Source organism: Vulpes lagopus, chromosome 22, assembly GCF_018345385.1.
Source record: "Vulpes lagopus strain Blue_001 chromosome 22, ASM1834538v1, whole genome shotgun sequence".
Taxonomy (NCBI): domain Eukaryota; kingdom Metazoa; phylum Chordata; class Mammalia; order Carnivora; family Canidae; genus Vulpes; species Vulpes lagopus.
Window position 1 is genome coordinate 19,814,294 of NC_054845.1, and position 26,100 is coordinate 19,840,393.

The 26,100-nt window shown below is 33.9% G+C and overlaps 1 protein-coding gene across 7 annotated transcripts in view; it reads right to left on the reverse strand.

The window, feature by feature from the left end:
- ERBB4 (erb-b2 receptor tyrosine kinase 4) overlaps positions 1-26,100 on the reverse strand; it is a 1,096,742-nt gene that overhangs the window by 733,896 nt on the left and 336,746 nt on the right. The window contains exon 1 of one of the 7 annotated variants that reach the window (XM_041737274.1): positions 22,901-22,972. The exons of the other annotated variants lie outside the window; for them this stretch is intronic. The gene's annotated coding sequence lies outside the window, so the exon portion shown is untranslated. Of the gene's footprint in view, positions 1-22,900; positions 22,973-26,100 lie in introns of those variants that run through there. 7 annotated transcript variants of the gene reach the window in all.

Consider the following 26,100-nt stretch of genomic DNA (forward strand, 5'->3'; position numbering starts at 1 on the left):
TTAAGTTTAATAAAAATACTCAAAAGCATTAGGTAGTTAATATGACTAATAGTTCATCTGTAAAAATCATGTAGTAAAATACTCAAGTGTTTATATTTGCATTATCAGTCTATTTGCAATCACCATTTAATAACTGTAGGCTTTTTTGGTAAGAAGAAAAGTTTTAAAGGAAGAAACCTCTAATGGAACATTACTTACACTGTATGTAAATTCCCAACAATTTCTCATCAGTTCAGCCTATTATACTATACACCTGCTAATCAAACTAAAAGAATTAAATAAAAAACTACAATGTTTAGTACAACTATAATGATTTTGAAAGAGCCTGAACTTTTCAATGTATGACAGTTTTCATTCTATACCCAATGCTATTTGAGTACCAAATTTGGGTAATGCATCGTATCTAAAGACATCAGCCATCCCCTGTACCTAGTTCCTTAAGACAAGTTCATATCAGTTTGATTCTGATTTTAACTGCTCAAGAAATCTATCAGTCATCTGGATTTCATAAAACATGAGATGTTTGTTCACTTATTCTTTTATTCATTTACAAATGTGATAGACACAGTGCTAGGTATGAAGGATACAGTGTAAGCAGATCAAGTACTCTGCTACTGATAGTTTTGAAGAATAGATATATATTAATCACACTATAATATTTAATGGCACTTGAGATAAGAATATAAGCATATTTAACAAAGAAGACTCTACATGATAAATCCAGAAAGGGGGTTTGAAGATAAAATGCTTGAGCTACGATGTAAAGGACAAAATACATTCAAAAGGCAAAGTTTGCATGGGTTGGGAAGGGGGTTGTGCATGGAGGAATGTTCCAAACATAGGAAATCATATGTACAAATGGCCTATGACTTGAAAAGAGAATGATGGAATCTGGAAGAAGAGCAAAGGGCTAAACATAGCTGTGTACTGTAATATCCAGGTGCTAATAGATTATGTTAAGGAATTGGCCTTACCTTAAAAACAATAGTGAGGCATTGAAGGCATTTAAGCAGTGGTGTGGAAAGTGATAAAATCATAAGTGCATTTTGAAAAGATTACTGTAATTCACACTGGGGGTTTGGGTTTATTTTGGAAAACCAGCAAAGAAGGTTACTGGAGGATTCCACTCAAGAGATCATATTAGCAAGATGATGCTGCCCTAGAGTGAGAGCCACAGAGAGGGAGGAAACTGAAAGGACAAGATCCTCAAAAGGAAAGTGGACAAGACTTGGAGATGGCATCAGAGTAGGAGCTGTCAATTCTAATAATAGGTTTCTGGTTTAAGTAACCCTAATAATTAATTCATCTCTTAAGATTTATATGTATATAAATGATAGGAAATAGATTATTTAGTTACCAAATGATAGGAATAGATTTTGGGAAATAGAATATATCCAAAGGAAACAAAATCACTATCTGCAGCCCATGCTTATTGCAGAATTATTTACAATAGCCAAGACATGGAAACAACCTAAATGTCCACCCACAGATATAAACAAAACGTCAGATATGCATACACACATACACACACAAACACACACACACTGGAATATTATCCAGCCTCAGAAAGAAAAGAAATCCTGCCATTTGCAACAACCAGAATAGATCTTGAGGGCATTATATGAAGTAAAATAAATGAGATACAGGAAGACAAATACTGTATGACCTCACTTAAATATAAAATTAGAAAATAAAATAAAATAAAAACTCATAGAGACAGAGAACAAGTTGGTGATTATCAGAAGCAAGGAGTGGGGAGTGGAGAAAATGGGTGAGGTAGTCAAAGCTACAAATTTCCAATCATAAGATAAATAAATTGTGAGGAGGTAATATACAGCAAGGTGACTATAGTCAGGAATAGCACATTTTATACTAAAAAGCTACAAGAGAGCAAATCTTAAAAGTTCTCAACGCATGAAAAAAATAAATAAATGTGAAGTGATGGAGGTTAAACTTACTGTGGTAATAAATTCACAATGCATATGTATGTCAACTCATTATGTTGTATACCTTAAATGAATACAATGTTATATACCAATTTATACCTCAGTAAAGTTGGAAAAAAGGAAAGAGGTAGGTGTTAAAACCCTGGACTCAACTACTCCTGCACTATGTAGATGAAAACAAAATATACATCATGAAATTCATCTTGAAGATAAAGTGGGAGGGGCATCTGGATGGCTCAGTCGGTTAGGCGTCTGACTTCATTTCAGTTCAGGTCATGATCTCAGGGTCATGAGATTGAGCGCCTTGAGGGACTCTGTGCTGGGCATGGAGTTGGCTTAAGATTCTCTCTCTCTCTCAAAAAAAAAAAAAAAAAAAGAAAAAAAAAGAAAAGAAGAAGATAAAGTGGGAGCATAATACCCTAATATGGTGAAATAACTATTGAACTTTACCTTTCATTTTGGTCACTATTATGCATTGTTATTGATAATTGGAGATTTGAAGATAAGAACAGGAGTTTGTGTTTGTTAGTTTTATGCTGCAATGCCTCCTCTCTTGCTAAAACAAGTCAATAATTTTAAAAAAGCATATAAGCAATCCTTTCAATTAGGAAAAACTATACTATAGATAACAGGATTATAAACTAAATCTGACTTTTCCCCAGAAATCTTATTGTAAGAAAGTTAGGGTTTTTTGTTTGTTTGTTTGTTTTGTTTTGTTTTGTTTGTTGTTGTTTATTTGTTTTTTAGATTTATTTGAGAGAGAGAGAGAGCGCGAGGGAGCAGGGAGAGGGGATTCGGGAGAAGGAGAGAGATAGAGAGAATCCTTAGGCAGACTCCCACCTGAGCACATTGCCCAACACGGCACTGGGTCCCAGTGTCCTGGGACGATGATCTGAACCGAAATCAAGAGTCAGCTGCTTTTTAAAGGACTGAGTCAATCAGGTGCCCCAGAAAGTTAGCTTTCTGAACCAAGATTTGAGTCTCATCTTTCTATAAAAATGATCAGAAATACCACAGTAAATCAAATATAAAACAATAATCCTTAATAGTATAGTATGTCTTAAGTTACAATCAAATTAATGAAAAATTAACAGAAAATATATCTGGTAAGACACAGAATCATTTTGCTGTAGTATGTAAAATTCCTACGTTGTTTAAAACAAAAATCAAAGACAGGAAATTCTCAGAGTTGTGAAATGCAGAGAGCCTGCTTTACCATCACTGAAGAAATTTTGAGGGAGATACAGGGCTACTTGATATTTTTCAGGAGTAAAATTTTGGTTTCATTTTCTTTTCTCAGTTAAACATCCCTCTGGCATACATAGTCCAATCCAGCAAACATTGAAAGCTTTTTTTGTTTTGTTTTGTTTTGTTTTTGTATGTAATGTGCTAAGCATTGAGAGTGCTCAAACAAAAAAAAGCAAAGAGTAGTCTACAGTTCTTAGATTTAAAAACAGTATGTTATAAAATTAGTAAGAAAGAAAAAAATAGTGAGAGGAAAAAAAACAAAACAAGAAGAATAGGACAAAGTACACAGATTCTAGGAGAAAAAAATAACAATGAAATATACTCACATAGAAGTGGAAAAGATTACCATGGTCTGATGGGATTGGGAATTAGAGATCAAGCTGCTGGCCCTTGGGCCGCATTCGTGCCCAGACTCATTTCCTCAAAAGTGAATGATGACTTATGTTAATTTGTGAGCTGCCGTTTACAAGTGCTAATATGGCTGTAAGTGAAAATTATTTTAAGTCGAGTTGTTATAAATCAAAGATGATAGATGTTTGAGCTAGAAAGCTCCTCTCCATGGAAAATGCACCAATTATAAACAAACATTCTGATGAAATATTTCATTAGGTCGATCCAGTTGCATTATAGAGAATGGTCTCCTAAATCTGCACGTACTTCTCAAAATATTTGTTTTTCATGATATTAAGAAAAACATTTATAACGTGATGCTATTGGCATAAATGTGATGAGAGAGCATGACAGGTAATGAGAAATAAATTTCACTGAATGGTACCTAGAACACTGGCCCAGTGTGTAAAAATTATTTTATGTATACTCCTGTAAGATTTTATATCTAAAAAATGGTAGTATAAAGCCATGCAGCTTCCTTTGAAAGAGAATGGTGGTGATAACTGCCAGCACACACCCAAAGTATTGGTTTTGCTGATCAAAAAATTTCCTGTTAGGTTCCGAAATGTAACATCTGCCTCTGATATAATGGACCAATAATTGAAGCATATAGTGTAACCTCACGGGGGCTGCACTGCTGTTTTATTTATTCTTGCCCAACTGTGAAGATAAACTTCACTAAATACATGTGATATCCTGTCAATTCAGGATAAGCATATTTTTCCTTGGACAGATGGCTGGTGAGTTAAACACCTGGATCATCTCAGGGCTGCAAAATTATAATCATAGTAGATACAGGATCTCAGAAACAAATCCACTTAGACTGAAAACATTCTTCTCAAGAATTTTCAGGGGCAGTAACACCTATCCCTTTCCAGCTCAGCTGTAATCTAACTACCATCTCATTTGCCTTTAAAACCATTATACTTCACATGACAGGTTTATATTCATATATCATTCCATCACAGATTTTTTTCTCTCTGCCTAAATTAAATCTTATTAGTCCAAAACAAAACATTATGCTGTACATGATATTTGCAATGGGAGGTTCCTCTTAAAACAGGATAAACCCCTATCCTCTAGAACATTTTCTCTAATGTCACTTCTTTAACTAAGTATGATTAGCATACTTCCATTTTCCTAATACCCCACTATTCACTTGGAAACACATATCATCTTCTGCCCTATTTGAAAACCCAACTGGATATTGCCCAAGATTCTTTTTACTCCTGGGGACATACAATGCATACTTGCTAACAAGTTTTTATGCCAGCAGAATAATCATGTCCTCTGTAGCAGCATTGTCTCTAATAATTTGATTATACTATTAATATTTATTGTGTTCATTTTATGATCTAGACTCTGTTCTAGGTGGCTCGTATGTAACAAATCATTTAATTCTCACAATAACACTATGAAGTCAAAACTACTATTTCAATTCTGCAATTACATTGAGACCCAGAGTGGTTAACTATCTTGTCCAAGTTCATGTATCCACAAAGTTGTAGAGTCAGGATTGGAAAACAGGTAGGCTTTCTCCAGGTTATTTGTTTTTGACCGTACTTGTAAATTGTTCTCCTATACCTTGACATGATTTATGATAAAGTTTAAATCTGGGTTTTATATAAATTTGCCTTTCTATTTTTTAAATGTTTAGCTCTTTCCACATCAAATAGCTGTCACAAATATATTTTTTCTGTCAGGCTGTTGATTGATATTAAATATTAGGTATGTGAGACATATACTATATATTTATGTGTATATACATATATTACATATATATTTCTGATAGGTTGACACATAACACAAAAGATTATTAATACATGCAAAACGTAGATGCCCTTATCAGTTACTCTTGGAAATCTGTAAGTAATCCCATTTATTAAAATCATATTGATTATGAATAATAACAAATATTGTTACTACTAATCATACACATATGGTTACCACCCAGAATTTCAACTTATCCTACACAGTTCTGCATTCATTCAGCAGAAATCTGCTTTTGCTCCGATGTGCAGCAGTTATGTTTCATGACTGACAATTATCCCATAATGAAAAACAAGTCACAATTAATAAAAATCAAAACTAATACCTGCTACATTCATTTAATGATTTAATGAACTAAGAGAGAGTTTTATGAAAAGACCTATAAAAGCAAGAGACTCAATTTCCAATTAGAATCAACATTCATGAGTCTTCAGGCTCCTAAGGGAAAGGAAAAATCTATTCAGTTCTTTCTTCTTCAAATTTCCCTCTACCTGTAAAAAGGCATTAACTTTCAAAAAAATCGTGGTTAGCACATCTGTTCCCTCTATGTGAGTTAGAAATGTTTTTGTGAGACAACTATTATGCTGTAAAAAACACTAGTATAAGGTCAGCAATTACTTATGTGGTATCCCTACTACATTTTTATATTTGGCCAATAATTACAGGTTCACATAGAAAACTAAGTTTACTTAATAATTAAAACAGTCCTTAAATGAATAGATGTACCATAATAACAATGATAGGTAACATTCCCCAAGTACTCACTACATGTCAGAAATACTCTATATCCTTAGCAGCTATTAACCCCATTTAATTCATATAAAAACACTATTAAATCAGCACTATTATTATTCCCATTTTAATGATAAGCACGGAGTAAATTAAATAACATGGCCAAAGTCATACAGATAATATTTGAATGCAAATGATGTTGCTCCATAGCTTTCATTCTTGACCACTATTCTAGACTGGTTTTTCTTCATCTTAGTTATAAACATTCAGTTTTATTTCCAGTTTTGCACCATTACAAATAATGTTATAATGAGCTCTATACTTTTTTGAGCTTGTCCCATTATTTTCTTAGGATAAACTTCCTAGAGGTATAAACGCTGGAACAAATGGCATATATATTCATCTTTGTCAGGCTTGTCAGTGAAAAATGGTATTTTGAACTATTGCTTTAATTTACATTTTTATTAGTGAGGCTGAGCATATTTTTAATTAGTGGTATGCTACAGCTAGCTTACACAGGTTTTCAGTATATCTTTCTGTCTCCACCTTCAGCGACATCAAGTTGATAGCCTGAAACTGGCCACATGTAGGAGTGTTTCCACCTTGGAAAACAGCATGTGATAGAACCTAGGTCTGTTTGATTTTTGTTCTATTTTAGACAGCACCTTAAAAAGCCATCTCCGTGTATAACGTCCATGGACTGACTACTCATATTCTTTGCCTAGATAAAAGTTCTGCTATAGTTTGTCCTTATTGGTTTATGAAATGAATGTTTTTATCTAGTAAATTATAAAAAGAGAAAAAGTTTAGGTACTAACTCTGGTAACCATGATCTTGAAACACTGGCCATACAACTTAGCCATTAGTTCAGAAATGATAATGCCAAAATCTAAAGTATAAAACATTATCAGTTTCAATTCAGAATCTGCTACAAAATTAAATAAATTATTAAACATCTTTACGTTAAAATAATAATTTAGGTTTGTTTTAAGATGCTTTCTAATAAAAACATGTGCACAATATATGCCCTTTTGAAATGCTATAGTATAAAATATGGTAAAGAAACTCTAAGGTTTAAAAAGAAAAGAAAAGAAACTATAAGGTTTTGTGGTTTTGTTCTAGCACAGAGACCTGAGTTTGTAATTAGAAAAAAGAAACAGGGCAGCCCTGGTGGCCCAGCGGTTTAGCGCCGCTTTCAGCCTAGAGTGTGATCCTGAAGTCGTGGGATCGAGTCCCATGTCCGGTTCCCTGCGTGGACCCTGCTTAACCCTCTGCCTGTGTGTGTGTGTGTCTCTCTCTGTCTCTCTGTCTGTCGTGAATGAACAAATAAGAATCTTTAGAAAAGAAAAAGAAAAAAGAAATGACATTTAGTTCTTTTTAAAATTAAAAAAAAAACACAAAAACATGTTTTTGTTCTTCCTTTAAACACATGTGTACTCAAGATCTAATAGAACAAAATATTACAATTTTATCATTTTAACACTTTAAATTTAAGGGTTTTTTTTTTTTGCCTTTTTAAAAAGAGATTTTATTTATTTATTTTTTATCTTACTGCTAAGGTTGCAGTATTAGAAATAGCACACTGAGCTATGGGAAATCTGGGAATCTGGGTAACTCGCTATGTATCTTTTAACTAACAGGTAACATAGTTATGCGGTTTTCAAACAAGAATGTTATTCTTGAAGATATACATATCTAGTAAAAACTATTCCATTTACAAAGTAAAAGATATGACTAAATTAGTTGACATAAAACATATCAAACAAAACTATTGAGTTAAAAAAAATTAATTGTTGCCATGTCTTTTCATAAAGCTGTACTTTCTTTCCAAGTACGCTAAATTACTATACTAGAGGAAATTTTTCTTTTGCTAGATTTTTAGCTAATTTATAAAAGTACACTATATAAGATTTTGAAATTCCATTATACATTAAAAAAGGAAAGGACATTCTTTGAGGACAAAGGAATTAAAATTCCTTCAACAGGAAAATCCCCAAAACCAAATGACCATGAAATTCATTTATGCATAATTTTACTACTACTGGTCAAGAACAATCAGAAAATAACCTCCTTTTCTATTTTTCCAAAGATATTTTTACAGATTAACCATAGGAGAAAGGTCTTTCTTTTTCATTTTGGATTTATGATTTAAAAACCTGACACTTTTGAAAAATGCCTTATTACTGCTTTCAGCATGCTCTGTCTCTATTCAGTCTGTTTTCAAAGTCATTAAATCATATTTATGAAGTGACCATACACATCACTAGCAATTTTGATAACTGCTTTTCTCCTGCCTTAGGTCATTAGTGGACTGAACATTTTAAAATGAAATAAAACATTTTATGCGTCACAGAATAAGAAATGGTCTGAATCAAGGGGCATGGTTCTTGGTGTACTATGCTATTGCCTGGGGCTAAATCCCATTTCCAGAACTTTGCTTAAATCTTGATCCTTCCCTGAAATGACCTGGTCCTCTTTTCCCCATCAAACCTTAACTTCGAAGACCCAGTGAAAGACCCTATCTTCTTGACTATTTCAACCATCATTAACTATCCCTTCCTACCCCTGACTCCAAATATTCATAGCTACACCACACACTAACACTTATTCACATAAGGTTTTAAATTGGTGGATTGTGTTTTAGTTATGTTAGTGTCATATAACAAATTGTAAATTCCAGTAGGCAAGGATTATATCTTATATAACTTCCTAAATTCTTTACTCCTGACACCTTCAAGCACATACACTTAATATCTCTTCTGTCAGTTTGGAGCACCTGGTAAATGCTAACAGCTTAACAGGCTGAGTACAAATGAATGAGGTATCTGTTAGTTTTTGTCTATTTGGTTTACCAATCATGCAATCTCACCGCACTGAAAACATTTTTACAGTTTTAGATAGGTTTGGAAGTAACACCAAAAATACAGCATTGTAATTTTAAAAAGGGATACTCCAATTCCAGAACATTTTCACAAATACCTCCAAATTAATTCTGCCTTTATTTAATGACAAACCCAAGAATCAGCTTCATTTGGCTTTCTTAAAGACAGGTTCACAGAGAAGGATTTAAGCATTTAGCTAGCCTCCTAGCTTGACAAGCTAAAAAAAGGTGAAGATTTAAGGACCCATGTAGTACAAATTTGCCCTCATGGTATGCTGTCTTTGTTCAGAACACAGACACACACACACACACACACACACACACACACACCACCCCATGAGATCACAGTTACTTGTTCTTCAAGAATGCTTGGTAGGCCTCAGATAAAAAAATTGGCTATTTAGAAATCAAAGAAATCAAGTTCAATTAAAATATAAATAACCCTCAAAGAAATTGTTTCTTTTCATTATTGTTTGTTTCATTTTGTTTTGTTTCTGTTTTAATCTTCTAACACGTAAGTGCTTCAATCTTCCCTAGAGTGACAGCCAGCTCAGAATAACTCATGATGCCCATGATCACAATGATGCAACACTTAGGAAGAAGAATCTTAAAAGGGATGCATAGTTTAAGTTGCTGGGGAATTGGGACAAGTCTGGTTCCTGAATGGATGGAGGAAAAACAAGCAATGACATAATTGAGAAATTTGCCTTAAAAGGGGACATAAGGAAAATTGAAAATCAGATTATTTTTTTTTTCTCAGCTACTGAGTAGGTATGGGGGACAGAGGAGAAAAACAAAGTTTATTTTACAAATTATAAGCATATTTTGGGAAAGTTTTATTTCTCTGTGCATATAAAGTACATATTTCAATATTTTATAAATATGCTTCATTGTTCTGAAAATGCAAATAAATACATAAAGATTTCTCAGGCAGTTGTCTAATGAATGTTTAAACAGTAAAGTTAATTATCCTACAACTTAAAGTAATTGGTGTTTGATCAAAACAACTATGTTGGCATTGAATTCAAATGTTTGCTTATAAGAAATATATTCCTTTGAATTGTTTGTCACCTAACTAAACTCAAGGCATTTTGAAATAAAATATATTTGTATCCTCCATATAGGTTTAAAAATTACAATTAGATTAAATTAGAAACATAGGACTGGAAAGTGCCTCCAGAGGTCATTTAGTCCATTACTGCTTCTGGCATTTTCACTTAAATCATTTCAAACATATGGCTAACTACCTTGTGCCATCTTTGTTAAGCAATCCCAGTTCTTGGCCGCCCACATTAATGATGTGTCTGCCTAAACACTGGTTTAACCGTTCTATCTGATTTAGCTAGTCAAGAGTGTCAGATAATCCATCCACTCAGTAAAATACCTCCCAGTTAAATCAGTCAAACTGTGTAGGTGTACATCTGACTTAGCTCATTTTTTGGCTTTACTTTACTGGTAAAAACAATTAAAGCACTAAAATCAGTGTGGGTGTGAAGAGACAACCTATAAATCAGGTTCTTCCCTAATCTCACTAAATTGTTCAGACCTGATTTTAATCAAATTTTACTCAACCTTGCCACCCTGAGCAAGAGACTGTCTATGTTCCTATCATTGAAGGTCTTAAATAATTTTCCCATTCCCTTTGCTCTTTCTTTAGGCAAAGCAAACTAAAGAGTCAAAGAATAAAACAGGGATTATATGAACCAACAAAAATTCATAAGGAAATCCAAGGAAAGATTTGTTTTGGTTCTTTTTCCTCCCTGCGTCAACATACTCAACATTATATTCAAAAGAATACCAAATGATGAGAGTGTGTAACTAAATAACACATGTCAAAATGCTTGCTACTTCTTTATGGTGATTCTTTCAAGAAATAAGAAATTCAGTCTTGTCCTGTTCTATTTCCTTTTCACACTCCTGTGAAAAGCAATGAAAAAGTTTTAAACTTATGTATTCTTTGTTTAAATAGCATTTCCCCTTAAAATCAATATATAATTGTAAGATTTACATTATTCTCTCTTTGTCAGACTAAGATCAGATTTTAGGTATTGCTCAGAGGCTGAACACTAAAATAAAAAATACCTGGAGTTTACTAGACTCTATATTAAAAGAGGATGTAAGGAAGATCATCTAAGATGATATTATTTAGAAAATAAACATAGAATGACAACAGTACTATGCTTTAATATTGCAAAAAACATCTGATTATTGATAGTAATGAAGCTGTTACATAAAATACTGTATTATGGGGCACCTGGGTGGCTCAGTTGATCAAGCATCTGCCTTTGGCTCAGGTGGTGATACCGGGGTCCTGGGATTGAGTCCTGGGTTGAGCTCCCTGCTCCTCAGGGAACCTGTTTCTACCTCTCTCTCTGCCTGCCACCTCCCTTGCTTGTACTCTCTTTCTGTCAAATAAATAAATATGTTAAAAAATAAAATAAAATATTATAATTGGTATGAGTTGGTAATTTCTCCAATTAAAAATTTCAACCAGGAAGACAGTTATTCTTTCTGCATATGTTGTCAATAAATGCTCCACAATATGGAATCATTAAAATAGCTTATGTTCAAAGATACCAAAATAAATTTGCAACTAGAATATCTGTCTTAGACCTGTTAAAATTTTTAAAAGAGGATTTTTAAATATGTAATCCTCAGCCTGTTACTATTTTGTAAAATTAAGGGCATGCAACTCCAAAGGAGAAGAGACATTTGACTCCAACTTGAGATAATATCATAAATTCCTCTCAGAGGCTTAGCCAGTGTTGTAAAGGAGAGCAAATAATAATGCAAAGGCAGATACAAATTATTCTCAGAGGCATGAATGATCTTCAAGGTGAAATATTAGAAGTGACATTATGAAATACAAATAATGTGACTGAGAGCTGCTAATGTTCTGATATATAGCAATATGTTCTCACCCATTAAAGTCTAATTTTAGTGCATTGACAGTTAACAAGCTCTAGAAATAAGACATCTAATTTCAATTTTACTCTTTAGTGATATACTCTTGCAATATCTCACATATACCACAAAGAAAAATCTTCATATAGGAATTCACCACTTAACCTCATAACTCTAGACGTCCCTATCTTGGTAGGTAGGGCCCCAGTTAACTCAGTTGCTCTGGTCAGAGATGAGTAGCTATTCATGGAAAACCCCAAATCGTGTCAATTATCCTTTGCAAATATCTTTCATTTCTCCTCTGTTCTTACCTCCTCTTCTCCCTCCCCCTTCTCCTCCTCTTCTTATTGTTTCAACTCTAGTCTTAATTCTTTGCTTTCATCATGAAGACAGTTCGGTCTCTACCTATCTCTTCAGTTTTATCTATTACCATTTTTTTTCTATGCTCAATAGATTTGAATCACATTTTTTTCTAGCTGTTTATTTTACCTAGAACACGCCGTTTTCCTCTCTTTATCTAGATCCTTCAGATCTCAGCTTAAGTATTAAGGTTAATCTTCCCTGACTAGGTGAATGTTACCTGATAGGGTCTCCCACTCATTCTTGCAATGTGTCCATTGTCTGGCTTCTCTGTTAGAAGAGAAACTACGTGGGGATAGAGATAATACCTATAGCTGCGCCTGACATATAGGTTCTTATGAAGTGCATGTTGGAAATTATGAGAGCTGAAAAGATATATAAATGAGTTATTTTTCTATATACGTCTGATTATTTTTATCATTAATTGAAATTATCAGTGACTTCTAATTCACTGTTCCTAGAATCAGTAGTGTAAAAGATGGTTCTTTCCTCTCCCAATACCCAGTTCTCTACCTCTGCCTTGTCTACTGTTTATCTCTCCATCCTTAACTGTTCTGTCATTTTATTTCAAGACTTCAATCCATGAAGGCAAAAGAAACAAAAGCAAAAATGAACTATTGGGACTTCATCAAGATCAAAAGCTTCTGCACAGCAAAAGAAACAGTCACAAAACTAAAAGATAACCTACAGAATGGGAGAAGATATTTGCAAATGACATATCAGATAAAGGGCTAGTACCCAAGATCTATAAAGAACTTATGAAACCCAACAGCAGAGAAACAAACAATCCAATCATGAAATGGGCAAAAGACATGAACAGAAATCTCACAGAGGAAGACATAGACATGGCCAACATGCACATGAGAAAATGCTCTGCATCACTTGCCATCAGGGAAATACAAATCAAAACCACAATGAGATACCACCTCACACCAGTGAGAATGGGGAAAATTAACAAGGCAGGAAACCACAAATGTTGGAGAGGATGCGGAGAAAAGGGAACCCTCTTACACTGTTGGTGAGAATGTGAAATGGTGCAGCCACTCTGGAAAACTGTGTGGAGGTTCCTCAAAGAGTTAAAAATAGAACTGCCCTATGATCCAGCGATTGCATTGCTGGGGATTTACCCCAAAGATTCAGATGCAATGAAACGCCAGGACACCTGCGATTGATCCAGCGATTGCATTGCTGGGGATTTACCCCAAAGATTCAGATGCAATGAAACGCCAGGACACCTGCACCCCGATGTTTCTAGCAGCAATGTCCACAATAGCCAAACTGTGGAAGGAGCCTCGGTGTCCATTGAAAGATGAATGGATAAAGAAGATGTGGTCTATGTATACAATGAAATATTCCTCAGCCATTAGAAACGACAAATACCCACTATTTGCTTCAACGTGGATGGAACTGGAGGGTATTATGCTGAGTGAAGTAAGTCAGTCGGAGAAGGACAGACATTATATGGTTTCATTCATTTGGGGAATGTAAAAAATAGTGAAAGGGAATAGAAGGGAAGGGAGAAGTGTGTGGGAAATATCAGAAAGGGAGACAGAACATAAAGACTCCTAACTCTGGGAAATGAACTAGGGGTGGTGGAAGGGGAGGAGGGCGGGGGGTGGGGGGTGAATGGGTGACGGGCACTGAGGGGGGCACTTGATGGGATGAGCACTGGGTGTTATTCTGTAAGTTGGCAAATTGAACACCAATAAAAAATGAATTTATTATAAAAAAAAGACTTCAATCAATCTATTTTCTTCATTATTGCAGACTAAACATTTATTTTATTTTATTTTTTAAAGATTTTATTTATTTATTCATGATAGACAGGGAGAGAAAGAGAGAAAGGCAGAGACACAGGCAGAGGGAGAAGCAGGCTCCATGCCAGGAGCCCGACGCGGGACTTGATCCCGGGACTCCAGGATCGCACCCTGGGCCAAGGCAGGCGCCAAACCGCCGAGCCACTCAGGGATCCCAGATTAAAAATTTTAAATCCTCCAAAAACCCTGGTATATCTTCAAGCTATTTTTTTTTTCTTATTCTTAAAATATTTGTGAGTTTCTTTCTTAAGAGTGACATAACAAGGACTTGTAGTAACAATCTCCAATGCCCCAATTTACAAACAAGTTTATATTCCATTAAGTGCATTAAATATGTTATAGGCACATAGTTAGCTTCTACCTACCTCTTCAAATCACTAAAAAATATTAAGCAAAATGAGTGTATCCTAGTAGAATCCAATTTAATGAAAAAGTTTCTTCTTTCATTGTAATTCACCTTGAATACCTGAGCACCATTTGTTAAGATGCAAAAGATTTGCACTGGTTTATAACACCCTTAAATAATTATATCAGATGCAATATGTAACCCTCATAATGTACTGCTAACACTTCAAAATCTGACTTAAACAGGTTGAAAACATTATCTTGACAAGAACCAAAAGATGTAAGCCAATTATATCATAAGATTTACTGCTAGTAAAACTATTTTAGATATAATGTTACTTACATACTGGAACATGTCTTTGTAAGGTTAATGAAGCATTTGTTTTTGATAAAGTCTATATAGATATAACATAATAAAATTTCATAAGAGTAACTACTTTCTAAGTGAGAATTCTTAAATGCTATTCTCTTCAAGACGCTAAAAGCTTTGCGTTCTAAAAAGTCTTATTTACTGAACTAGAAATATTTTAAAATTTCAAGTATATGATTATTACCTAGAGCCAGCATTTTCATTGGAGATTTATTTAAATGGTTCAATCTACTTGGGTAGGTTCTAGGTTCTACCTTTTAAGAAGGGTCTTTGGTACATCATTGCATTTAAGTCAAGTAAAATTTTGACCATTACTAATACAAACATCTGTTCCTTTACAATGAATGTTATAGCCCTTAAGTCAATATCAACAGGATAAAGGCTATTCACCCAAACCTAAGGAACAAAATCTACTCAATTTCATACCTTAAATGATGAAAAATTTTAAGAAAAGTATTTTGGATACTAAAAATATATCATTTTTATCAAAGATGGTTTGACTCTTTTGTAACTGGATATTCTTTTAAAAATTAAGAAACCAAACCTGGTTCCCATTTATTCTGAAAACATTGTAACTCAGAATACAACTTTAGAATTGGATCAAACAAGTGAATATAAACACAATAACATATAAAATGTCCAAACACATCTGAATTAGGCTTATTTAGTTAACTACATGTTTCCCTAAATTTCACTGCCCCTCCTTAATAAGGATCAAACTAGTGATCATATAGGACTATGAGTTAGGTTAAAACATACTTCTGTATAACAACAACCAATTTTATTAGTAAGTATATAATTTCATCAGTAAGTGCAGCTCTATAACATTTTATAAAGACCTAAGGGGGTGATTCTCAAACTTCAAACTGCAAGGGATTATAACATAGATTGCTGAGTCTTATCTCCATTTTCTAATTCTGTAGTTCTCAAAAATTTGGATTTCTGAGGTGTCTGGGTAGCTCAGTCAGTTATGTGGTTAAGCGTCTGCCTTGGCTCAGGTCATGATCCCCGAGGTCCTGGGATGGAGTCCCCCATTATCAGGCTCCCTGCTCAGCAAGGAGTCTGCTTCTCCCTCTCCCTCTGCCCCTCCTCCTTGCTCATGCTCTCAAATAAATAAATAAATAAATAAATAAATAAATAAATAAATAAATATTTTTTTGAATTGCATCTAATAATTCCCTAGATAATGCTGGTGCTGTTGTTGGTCTGGGGACCACATTTTGAAATCCACTGGTTTAAGGATTAATTCTATTTTTCTGTCAAGGCAAATGAGTTTTGACTTTATTATTTTTTTAACATAAAGTAGATTGAGAAATAGAAAATTTTACAGTCTACTTGTAGGTATAGGTATTCTGTTACCTGAGGAAGATACTATTCCAAACTGAAATAGAAGCTTGCTAATCCTTCATATTGACTTGCGCATTGTTAGCAATGAACCTCTGATATTTGTAGTTGTTTATTTTAATTTTCTTTCTCCTAAATATTGTAATCAACCTACCATTCTATATAAATGGAGATTATATTTCAATCTGTTTTGTTTAATGTGGTTTTCCACATATATTTTTTTTCATTTTGTCATCATTCTTTTTTCAGAATTAAAACCATTGGGCAAATGTTAAAAATAAAAGAAAAAAAGAAAAAGGAAGGAGAAGAGAACAAATAGGGGAAAAAATAGAACAATGATGCCTTTGGTCTTATATCTTTTCTTATCTTCTATGGTCTTATCATAGACAGAGGCCACAACTTTTAGAGAAGGATTCATACTGGGAAACTCAGGAGGTCTCTCAGGAGCTATATACTATACTTGCTAGTAGACTGGCTTTATTTATATTCCCAGCTAGTCCACCTGATATCTGAAAGTTTTTCACTGTTACACTGTAGACCGATCAATAGTGTGATTTGATATCCATGGGGAGGAGGGAGACACCCTCTGATACTTCCTATTTTTAAACAACTAAAGTTGTTTTGTATTCCCTAAACCATATTGATCCATGAAGCTAATGATAGTTTTACTAATGCTCCCTTTTGTAAACTCTGTCACAAAGGAAACCTTGGAAAATTACAATTAACGGCAGGGAAAATGTTGGAAATCTGTTTTACCATGTAACTTTACTGCCAGCTCCTGCTATGTGCAAAATAAAGCTAGACCCACATGTTTTTCCTCCTGGGTTTGGATATGACTAGACTGATACAGTGGCAATGAAGATGCCTTATATTTATACCTCCAGGGTGCTTTAACTCTCTCCCAACTAATTTGCCATCATGTCCATAATGAGAATGAGCTGTAATGGCTGAATTGGCATTGTCCCCACTTTTCCATTTCAGTAGAAATTTTAAAAGGAGGTTGTCACTATACAGGCTCAAGTGATGCCATCTGCTTTTCCATTTGGGGAAATGCACATAAAAATGGTGGAGGAGAGTTAGGTATTTAATTAGAGATGGACTATCTGTTTCCCCAAATTTCTCTAACTTGACACCTGCTGGGTCACACACACAGAAAACAAAAAAGAAGGTAGAAAATCTTTCCTGAACTCTGGTAGGAGAAATGCTAAAAATTAGGTTGGCCATTGAACATCACAAATGCACATTTTTCTACTACCTTAAAATAAACACAAACGTTTTCATTTATGCGCAATGCATAAGAACTCTTAGAACAGTACAATTCTAGTTCTCAAGAAAGTCATCTTATTATTCATATATGAATCTAGATTTCTAGGCATATATATTTCTGAGACTATATAATAAAAATTCATATTTAAAAGGGAATTTAAGATTTGTCATCAATAATAGATGTCTTACTTTACCTACCAATAAAAATCTCCTACCTATGGATGTAAGACTATGAGGAATACTTCATTTATAATACTAAAATATATGTCATTACTGTTATAGCTTCAATGAGCCAGTAATGTTTATGGTAGGCTTTCAAGACTGTTGAGTGCGTACTTTATCCAACTACTAGAGATATTTTTTCTTTACAATTCTAGATCCATACCACTATTTTGACTATGGCACAAATGCAATGCACGTTTCAATAAAACAGTACGGCTTAACAGGCTAATAAAAAGGACAGTAAAGGTGCATTAAATTAGAATTTAAGACATCTCCTGTATTTGCAGCATAAATGCTAATAAAAATATAAATCTGTTATTAACTTTTTATAACCATGCAAAGTATTAAAAGTTAAAAAATGTTGAGGATTTATCAGCACATGTCTATAAGATGGACAGGAAAGAATAAAGTTAAGCTGTGAAACAAAACTATCAGGGAAGAAGGAAAATTCTTAGGGCAGGAGAAAAGGGAAATTATAATTATATATGTGCTATCTGTATGTATACTTTGACTTCTTTCAAAAATAATCAGATTGATTTTGGTCTATAAAGTAGTCTGGGGATGATCTTTTATAAAAATTAAGGCCAAGAAAGTGTTTTATTTATTTATTTTTAAAGATCTTATTTGTTTATTCATGAGAGACACAGAGAGAGAGAGAGGCAGAGGGAGAAGCAGGCTCCATGCAGGGAGCCCAACACAGGACTCGATCCTGGGACTCCAGATTCACACCCTGGGCTGAAGGCGCCAAACTGCTGAGCCACCCAGGGTTTTTATTTTAAATGACTGAAGTATTAGGCTAGGAGGTTGTTTTAGGTGCAATACTATGGAACATGTTACTGTTTCCCCAATGTAATAATATTCCATTTGTGTCAAATATGTGCTGACAATACAACAAGGCTTGTTCATTAGGATCATACAACCTGTGGCAGTTGTTTTATAATACACTAACCTATTGGAAGTGTTCATTGTATAAGTTGTACTTGCACAGATCTAATTGTTACATGTGGCTGGGAAATTAGAATTGTGATCCTTGGAGACAGTTCTGTTTCAAAATTAATATATTATTATCTGAAGGCTTTCAAAGATTTTATATTTAGATTTTTAGAAAGAAAAGTGACTGTTCTCAAAAGGAATATCAAATGATATATTTCTATCTAGTAAATCATATGAAAGAGTTTTAGTAGTACAAAAACTCTCAATTATTAAGATGAACAAGTAAACCACAATTGTTTATTTTTCACCTAAAGAAGTCATAATTACTTGAGATATACTAAAATAAAAAAGCATAAAAATCAAATACAGTAAGTCCAGGAATTACCCACACACTATTTTGAGAAGCTGAAAAATTGTGGTATGTTAAATTGGAAGAAAATACCAATAAGATTTAAAAACTATATATAATGTATAAAAATGTTTGGATAAATTTACCATTAAATATAATAAGTATTATGTCATTGTAGGTACTTCTAGAGTCCTCATGTGTTAGAAAAAGTTATAAATTTGATGGTGTAACTTTTTTTCTCCTCCCTTGAAAATATAAGCTTGCCAGTATTTGAAAAGATTCTGAAAAGTAATAGCTATCACTTATAAGTTGCCTTGAACAGCTGATAGTTACTCAAGGTAATACTTTCTAAGAAAATTGAATAAAGAAATATTCTAAGATTCAGGAAAAGAAATGACTTAAAAATGCATTTTTAGTCTCCTATTAATAGCTTATCACATAACAACCCAGATGGTCAAAGTTCCATTTTTCTTATAAACTTTAAAATAAGGCTATTTTTTATGTTAAATTAATTAAATATGCAGCTTTTAACAAGATTAATTTGGGGATCCCTGGGTGGCTCAGAGGTTTAGCGCCTGCCTTTGGCCCAGGGCGTGATCCTGGAGTCCCGGAATTGAGTTCCGAGTCGGCTCCCTGCATGGAGCCTGCTTCTTCCTCTGCCTGGGTCTCTGCCTCTCTCTCTCTCTGTCTCTCTCTATCATGGATAAATAAATAAAATCTTAAAAAAATAAAAATATTAATTTGGGTTCTTATAAAATATGTAAATCATTTTGAGATTCATAATTTAGAAAAATGACAATGCAGATATTAAAAATTCACTGGGGCATAATTTTTTATATGACACAAGCATAATTTATAAGCCCATTATTGTTTTCATGAACATTGTCTTTTAAAATAAACACATAGACAACTTAATGTAGCCCATACTTCACCTGAATAAATCAAATTAAAACAGTGGATTTCAAGGATTTTTCAGAAATGTTTAAGTCCATGTTGTAAGTAACCAAGGAAGCTTTAAACTGACCAAAACTAGGGGAATCCATGATTGAATAGGCCTGGTTCTCGATGGTCAATGTTCTTTCCTTTATTCCACAACTGAGAAGGAAGGGTAGGCCTAAAAAATGGAAAGCATTTTTGTTTTGTTTTGTTTATTGTAAAGTAGCCCATCATGCGTGGTCAGAAATGTGCATTAAAAAATAAATTTACTTTAAAAAGTTCAGTGTCTAGTGAGTATCATACAAGCAATTTTAACACAGTAATTTGCAATAATTTGCCTGAAATTTTTAAATGATGCGATACAATTTTACACTGTGCGAAATGTAAGGAAAGAAGTAGGGATTTCATAAAAGTAAGTGCTAATTGTTATATAATAATGCTTGTTTACTGATCTGGAAAAAAATTATATCAATTCAAGTGACTCTTTTGATGACATGTTAAATGAAATAGCATGGTTTCTTTTTAACTTCAAGTTCTCACACACGCCCAAATTAATAATTATAATAGCTAAGTTAAGTGCTGAATGTGTGTGAAGTATTTTATTTTTTTAAAGATCTTTATTTATTTATTCATGAAAGATACAGAGATAGGCAGAGGGGGAAGCAGGGTCCCTGCAGGGAGCCCAATGCAGGACTCGATCCCAGCACCCCGGGATCATGCCCTGAACTGAAGGCAGACACACAACCTTGGAGCCACCCAGGTGTCCCTGTGTGAAGTATTTTAAATATTTTCTACATATAGTTTCACAATCCCTTATGCAAAATCCTTAGAACAAGATATGTTTAGGGTTTTAGATAGGTAATTCGGTTCATACACCATATATCATGTCATGTTCCACCCTGCGCTGAGCAGCACCCCTATTCAATCACTTTAATAATTTTCACTAAAACATTAAAAAACAAGTCACAATAACTAGGGTCAATAAAGACTATAATGAGCCTCAAATTTGTTTATGTAAGGTTTTTTGCTAAGTGAATTCTGGATCCAACTTAAGAAAAAACGGTTAGCTTTTAGAATATTATAGATTTGGGGATTGTGGCTAAGTGATCGTGGAACCGGGTTTTCTAATGTAATCCTAAGCACATACCTATTAGAAAGGCAGTGCCATTAGTATTTTATAAACAAGGAAACTGAGGGTTAACACTGATAAATATCTCACCCAAAATTATAAGGCTAGTAGCATAAAGGCAGAGTATTAATTTAAACCCAAACATTCTGTCTATAGGGCCTAGAATTACTTAGAGAATTGCCCATGAAAGGCCCAATGATCTCACAGATGCACTGTACCTTTACTCTGAATTTTGTATTGCCTTTTTTGTTTGAAGCCATTTCTCATTTTGAAAGCTTGAATTATAAGTCTATGTTTATTAAAAGCTCTGAAGCCATTTGACAAATTCATGTTTTCTATAGGTCCATAGAAAGTGAGGGAGCATACTTTAAAATTCATATTCATTTCTTAAATTCTAACTTGAAGTTGTAGATTAAACTTACTATAACAAGGAAAAAAAAAATTTAAAGATTGATTGATTCATTCATTCATTTATGAAAGACAGAGAGAGAGGCAGAGACACAGGCAGAGGGAGAAGCAGGCTCCCTGCGGGAAGCCCGACGTGGGACTCGATCCCAGGACTCTGGGATCACACCCTGAGCCAAAGGCAGACAACTCAACTGCTGAGCCACCCAGGCATCCCAGGACAATTTTTTAAAAGATTGATTGATTGACTGATTGATTGGAGAGAGAGCAGGTGTGAGCTGGGGGTGGGGAGGGCAAGGGGAAAGGGAAGTGAGAAGTAGAATCCCCACTAAGCAGGAGCCTCACTTTGTGCTTCATCTCAGGACCCTGAGATCATGACCTGAGCAGAAATCAGGAGTCAGACGCTTAACCAACTGAGCCACCTATGTGCCCCCATGCATAAATATTATTTTTATTTAATTTCCAAATATTTAAGAGAGCTGCCCTCAGAATCCAAACTATGAAGTTACTTAATAGATAAGACATTTGATAAGGGGATTCTTGTTATAGGGCAAATATAACCAAGTCATAAGAGTACATCATAATTTATAGGAAATAATGCTCATATAAGAATGCTTAATTCATTTAAAAATCCTTTATTAATAGGAACAACTGTATATTACTGAAATTTATTGAAAGATAATAACTATTACATTTTGGGGAAAAATTAATGTTAAGATTTTTTGTTGTGGTGAAATATACATAATATAAAATTGACCATTTTAGCTATTTTTTTATCTACAGGCCAGTGGTGTTAAGTGCATTCACATTGCTATACAACCATCACTACCATCCATCTCCAGAACATTTCTGTCTCCCCACACTGAAACCTCTATCTATCAAACAACTCTCCATCTCTTCTCTTTCAGCCCCTGACAGCCACCATGCTGTGTTCTGTCTCTAAGAAGTTGACTACTCATATAAGTGTAAACATGTAATATTTGTCATTTTGTGACTGGCTTATTTCACTTACTTGTAATGTCTTCAAGGTTTTCTGCCAAAATTTGATTCCTTTTTAAGCTGATTCCATTGTATCTATATACCACATTATGTTTATCCATTCATCCACTGATGGCCATTTGGGATGTTTCTATCTTCTGATTATTGTGAATAATGCTGTTATTAACATTAGGGTACAAATATCTGTTCAAATCCCTGTTTTCAATTAATTTCAGTATCTATACTCAGAAGGGGAAAATGATAGATCACATGGTAATTTTGTATTTAATTTTTTAAGGATCTACCACAGTGTTTTCCACAGTAGCTATATCATTTTAAATTCCCATTAGAATGCACAAGTGTTCCAATAATTATTTAATAGGACTTGAAGTGGATATATAAAAAACTTTGGAATCTCTAGTATTAAGAGACTCAGGAGTATTATCACAGAGAAGGAAAGAATACCTAAACTGATATTTATTCAGACTAGATGGCTTTCTTAAGCCATCTGAAAATATATACATACATAGATGACCTCTAAGGCCATAAAGCATTTTTAGAAGAGTCCAACCTACCTTCTTTAGTTCAGCTTTATAACTCAGACTTGCAGGTTTCCTCAACACTCCTCATGGATATACCAACCAGAAACTTTACATTTTCAATTAGAGATAAACAATCAGCACTCTCCAACTCAGCTTTTCTTATACCAAGAAACATAAACTATTTACTGATTTTCTGGCTCAGTCTCCAGAGACAGCCAACAAACCAATCAGAATTCACCGAATGACAGTCAGATCTACATTCCTAGCATAGCGTCAGGATAGTGAAATAAGAAAAGACATCAGTTGACACCAGAACATAGCCAAATAGTAATTTGTGTAGCTAAACTATTTGCAGACATGTTAAGGGAAGAGGTTATTGGAACTGAAGAATTTTCAGCAAAACAAAAAATCAATTGAAAGTTTTGGCTTTCTGGTCTCTTTTTAAAAAAAATTTTGTAAAAGATCATGGCTGCTGCTTATTATAGAACATTAATTTCACCTAAGACACTGATGATGGTCTCAAGTTTAACTAAGGCCCCCTTCTTCCAACATAAAATGGGAAGGATCTATTTAATTTCATTCTACTTTGGGTAGATTAATGTACAGTGATACGCTCAGTGGCAAATCAACCAATCACATTAAGAGACATAAGGGAAAAGGAATGTGTAGACAAATAGGAAAAGTAAGATTTAACATAAACTCCTACCTCAATAATAAAGTCTCTATTATCTATAATAGATACAATAAAGTCTGAATATAGTCCTCCCTATTTGGTTCTAAATGTATCTTTACATAGAAGTTTCATCTGAACATTTTCATATGAAAATTTCTGTGAAATTTTCCAGAAAGTGAAAATGGAAAAACTGTCAAGTCTATTGTTTATTTTTATTTACAGTAGAAATAAGTTTCAGTACTACTTAATAAGAAAGTTTTATTTATTAAAGTTAGTAACAGTATCTAGATTGTAGAGTTATTTTTATGAGATTTTGATAAGACAATATTTGTAAAAAGTTTGGAACATTATCTAGTTTAAAGATGGCCAAATAAATATAATAATAGTAATGAGACTAAATGGCTAGCAGGTTTGCAATAGCTGTTGGTCAAAAAGAGTTTGTTGGTGTTAGAAGCAAAACAAATTCAAAACCGCTTTTGAATTGCTAATATTCTCTTCCTAAAAGAGAATACCACATTTCCTCTGTAGGAAGCTCCAAAAAGAAGTATTTTCACTTAAGACAATTGAGGGGTGCTAACTAATTAGCTCACATGACTAATTAATTAGTATTCCACACACCTATAATTAGAAAGTGTTAAATAGGGTCTGCACCACAGTGATTTTATAAACCTGGCCTGAGGAATCAGTCAGTCAGTAGGGTGGTATTTGTTTCTGAGTTTAAAGCCATACTTGTCAAATGTTTCCAAGAAGAATTTGCAAAGCTGCCAACTCCTTTGAATTCAAGTGGGAAGGATAACCACCAAAAATTCAGATGCATACACATTCCGTTTCTCTCTTCTCCGAATCCATCAATTAGATACTGAGGAAGTTCATTTAAAATTTAATTCTCCATGTTTTCCTTCTTTTATAACTTACCCTGGTGTTTAATTACCCTATATTTGTTGATTATTTTCTCTTCTTTCTATGAACATATTAGCATGCAACCATAACTATGTTAAATTACCTTAAAAAACTCATAAAAATCAGTGGAGCATGCTGTTTTCCTCTTTACACTACATGAAATCCACTTTAAATATATTAGAATATTTTAACAGATTTTGGGAGTGTTTATTTTAGCCCCAACTCTAATACAGCTCAGCTCAGGCTGATTGAACCTGTTGAGTGGAGCACTGTGGTTCTCTGCATGGCCTTCTGGACTGTTATAAGGTGTATTCAGGATGGATTTCATTTTTTCAGTGTTGATTAACCAATAAATATTTTTAGAAGTGATGAGAAAAATATAAGACTCTTAACTGGCTAAACCTAGATTTTTATCCCTAATGTTCTTGCAATAATATTGCTTCATTTAGAAGACAACTCTGTTAAAATACTTTCTTTGATAAAAAAGTAAATCAGAATTACTGAAGCACTTTCCATATCTTAAAATCATCTACAGGGAGTTATTTTTCTTATGCATCCTTTATTTTGTCTACTCTGACACCATGCTAGCCTAACCTATAGAATCTTCCTATAGTTGGGCTTGCTGTCCAGAATACAATGGTTTATCTAAGTGAGTCACCTCTTCTGTGGAACTGTCATGTGTACCAATGTTCACAAGCATATATCCTACTATCTCTGTTATTTTTGTTCTATTTTGCTGGCACTTATCACATGTGGACAGTGTGCATATGTGTTATATGCATGAATAGAAAAGAGAGAAGGTGGGGGATTGAGAAGAATATGGAGGAAAACTCTTCTTTATTCATCCAATATTCTGCACTCAAGAAATGCTTGTCGGGATCCCTGGGTGGCGCAGCGGTTTGGCGCCTGCCTTTGGCCCAAGGCGCGATCCTGGAGACCCGGGATCAAATCCCACGTCGGGCTCCCGGTGCATGGAGCCTGCTTCTCCCTCTGCCTGTGTCTCTGCCTCTCTCTCTCTCTCTGTGTGTGTGTGTGTGACTATCATAAATAAATAAAAATTTAAAAAAAACAAGAAATGCTTGTCAAATGAATACTAATTTGGTAACAAAGCTAGAATCATAGTATAAATTGCATTTGAAATGCGGTAAACTCATTTAAGTAAATAATCCATTCTACCTCCCTTCATCTAAATGAGAACTTAATTTTATTTAAAATGGTGCTTTTATTAGTGATGTTAATTTTCATTGGATTTTTAAAGGTAGATATTAATAATTTCTACATTAATTCAATAAATATTTATTGAGGACCTGCTATATACCATGTATACAACAGGAACTGAGGATATGTTTGATGATGAAATGTTTAAATACATGCATTAAGTTCATCTCAACAGTAGCATACAGATCAATGTAATGAGGCACTATCAGTAAGGCTGCCTTCACTGTATGCAAGATCTCTGTTGGAAATCTGATTCTAAAACATGGAGCAGGCATATATTTTTAACCAAAATGAATAAGCAGTTAAGTAAAATACCCATTAAAACTATTAGTTTTATGTAGAACAATTTCTGGTATATTTTAATCCATCAGCTAATTATAATAATAGTATTATATTAAAACAGTAATAAAGTAATACTTTTGTATAATTTATCCCATATAAA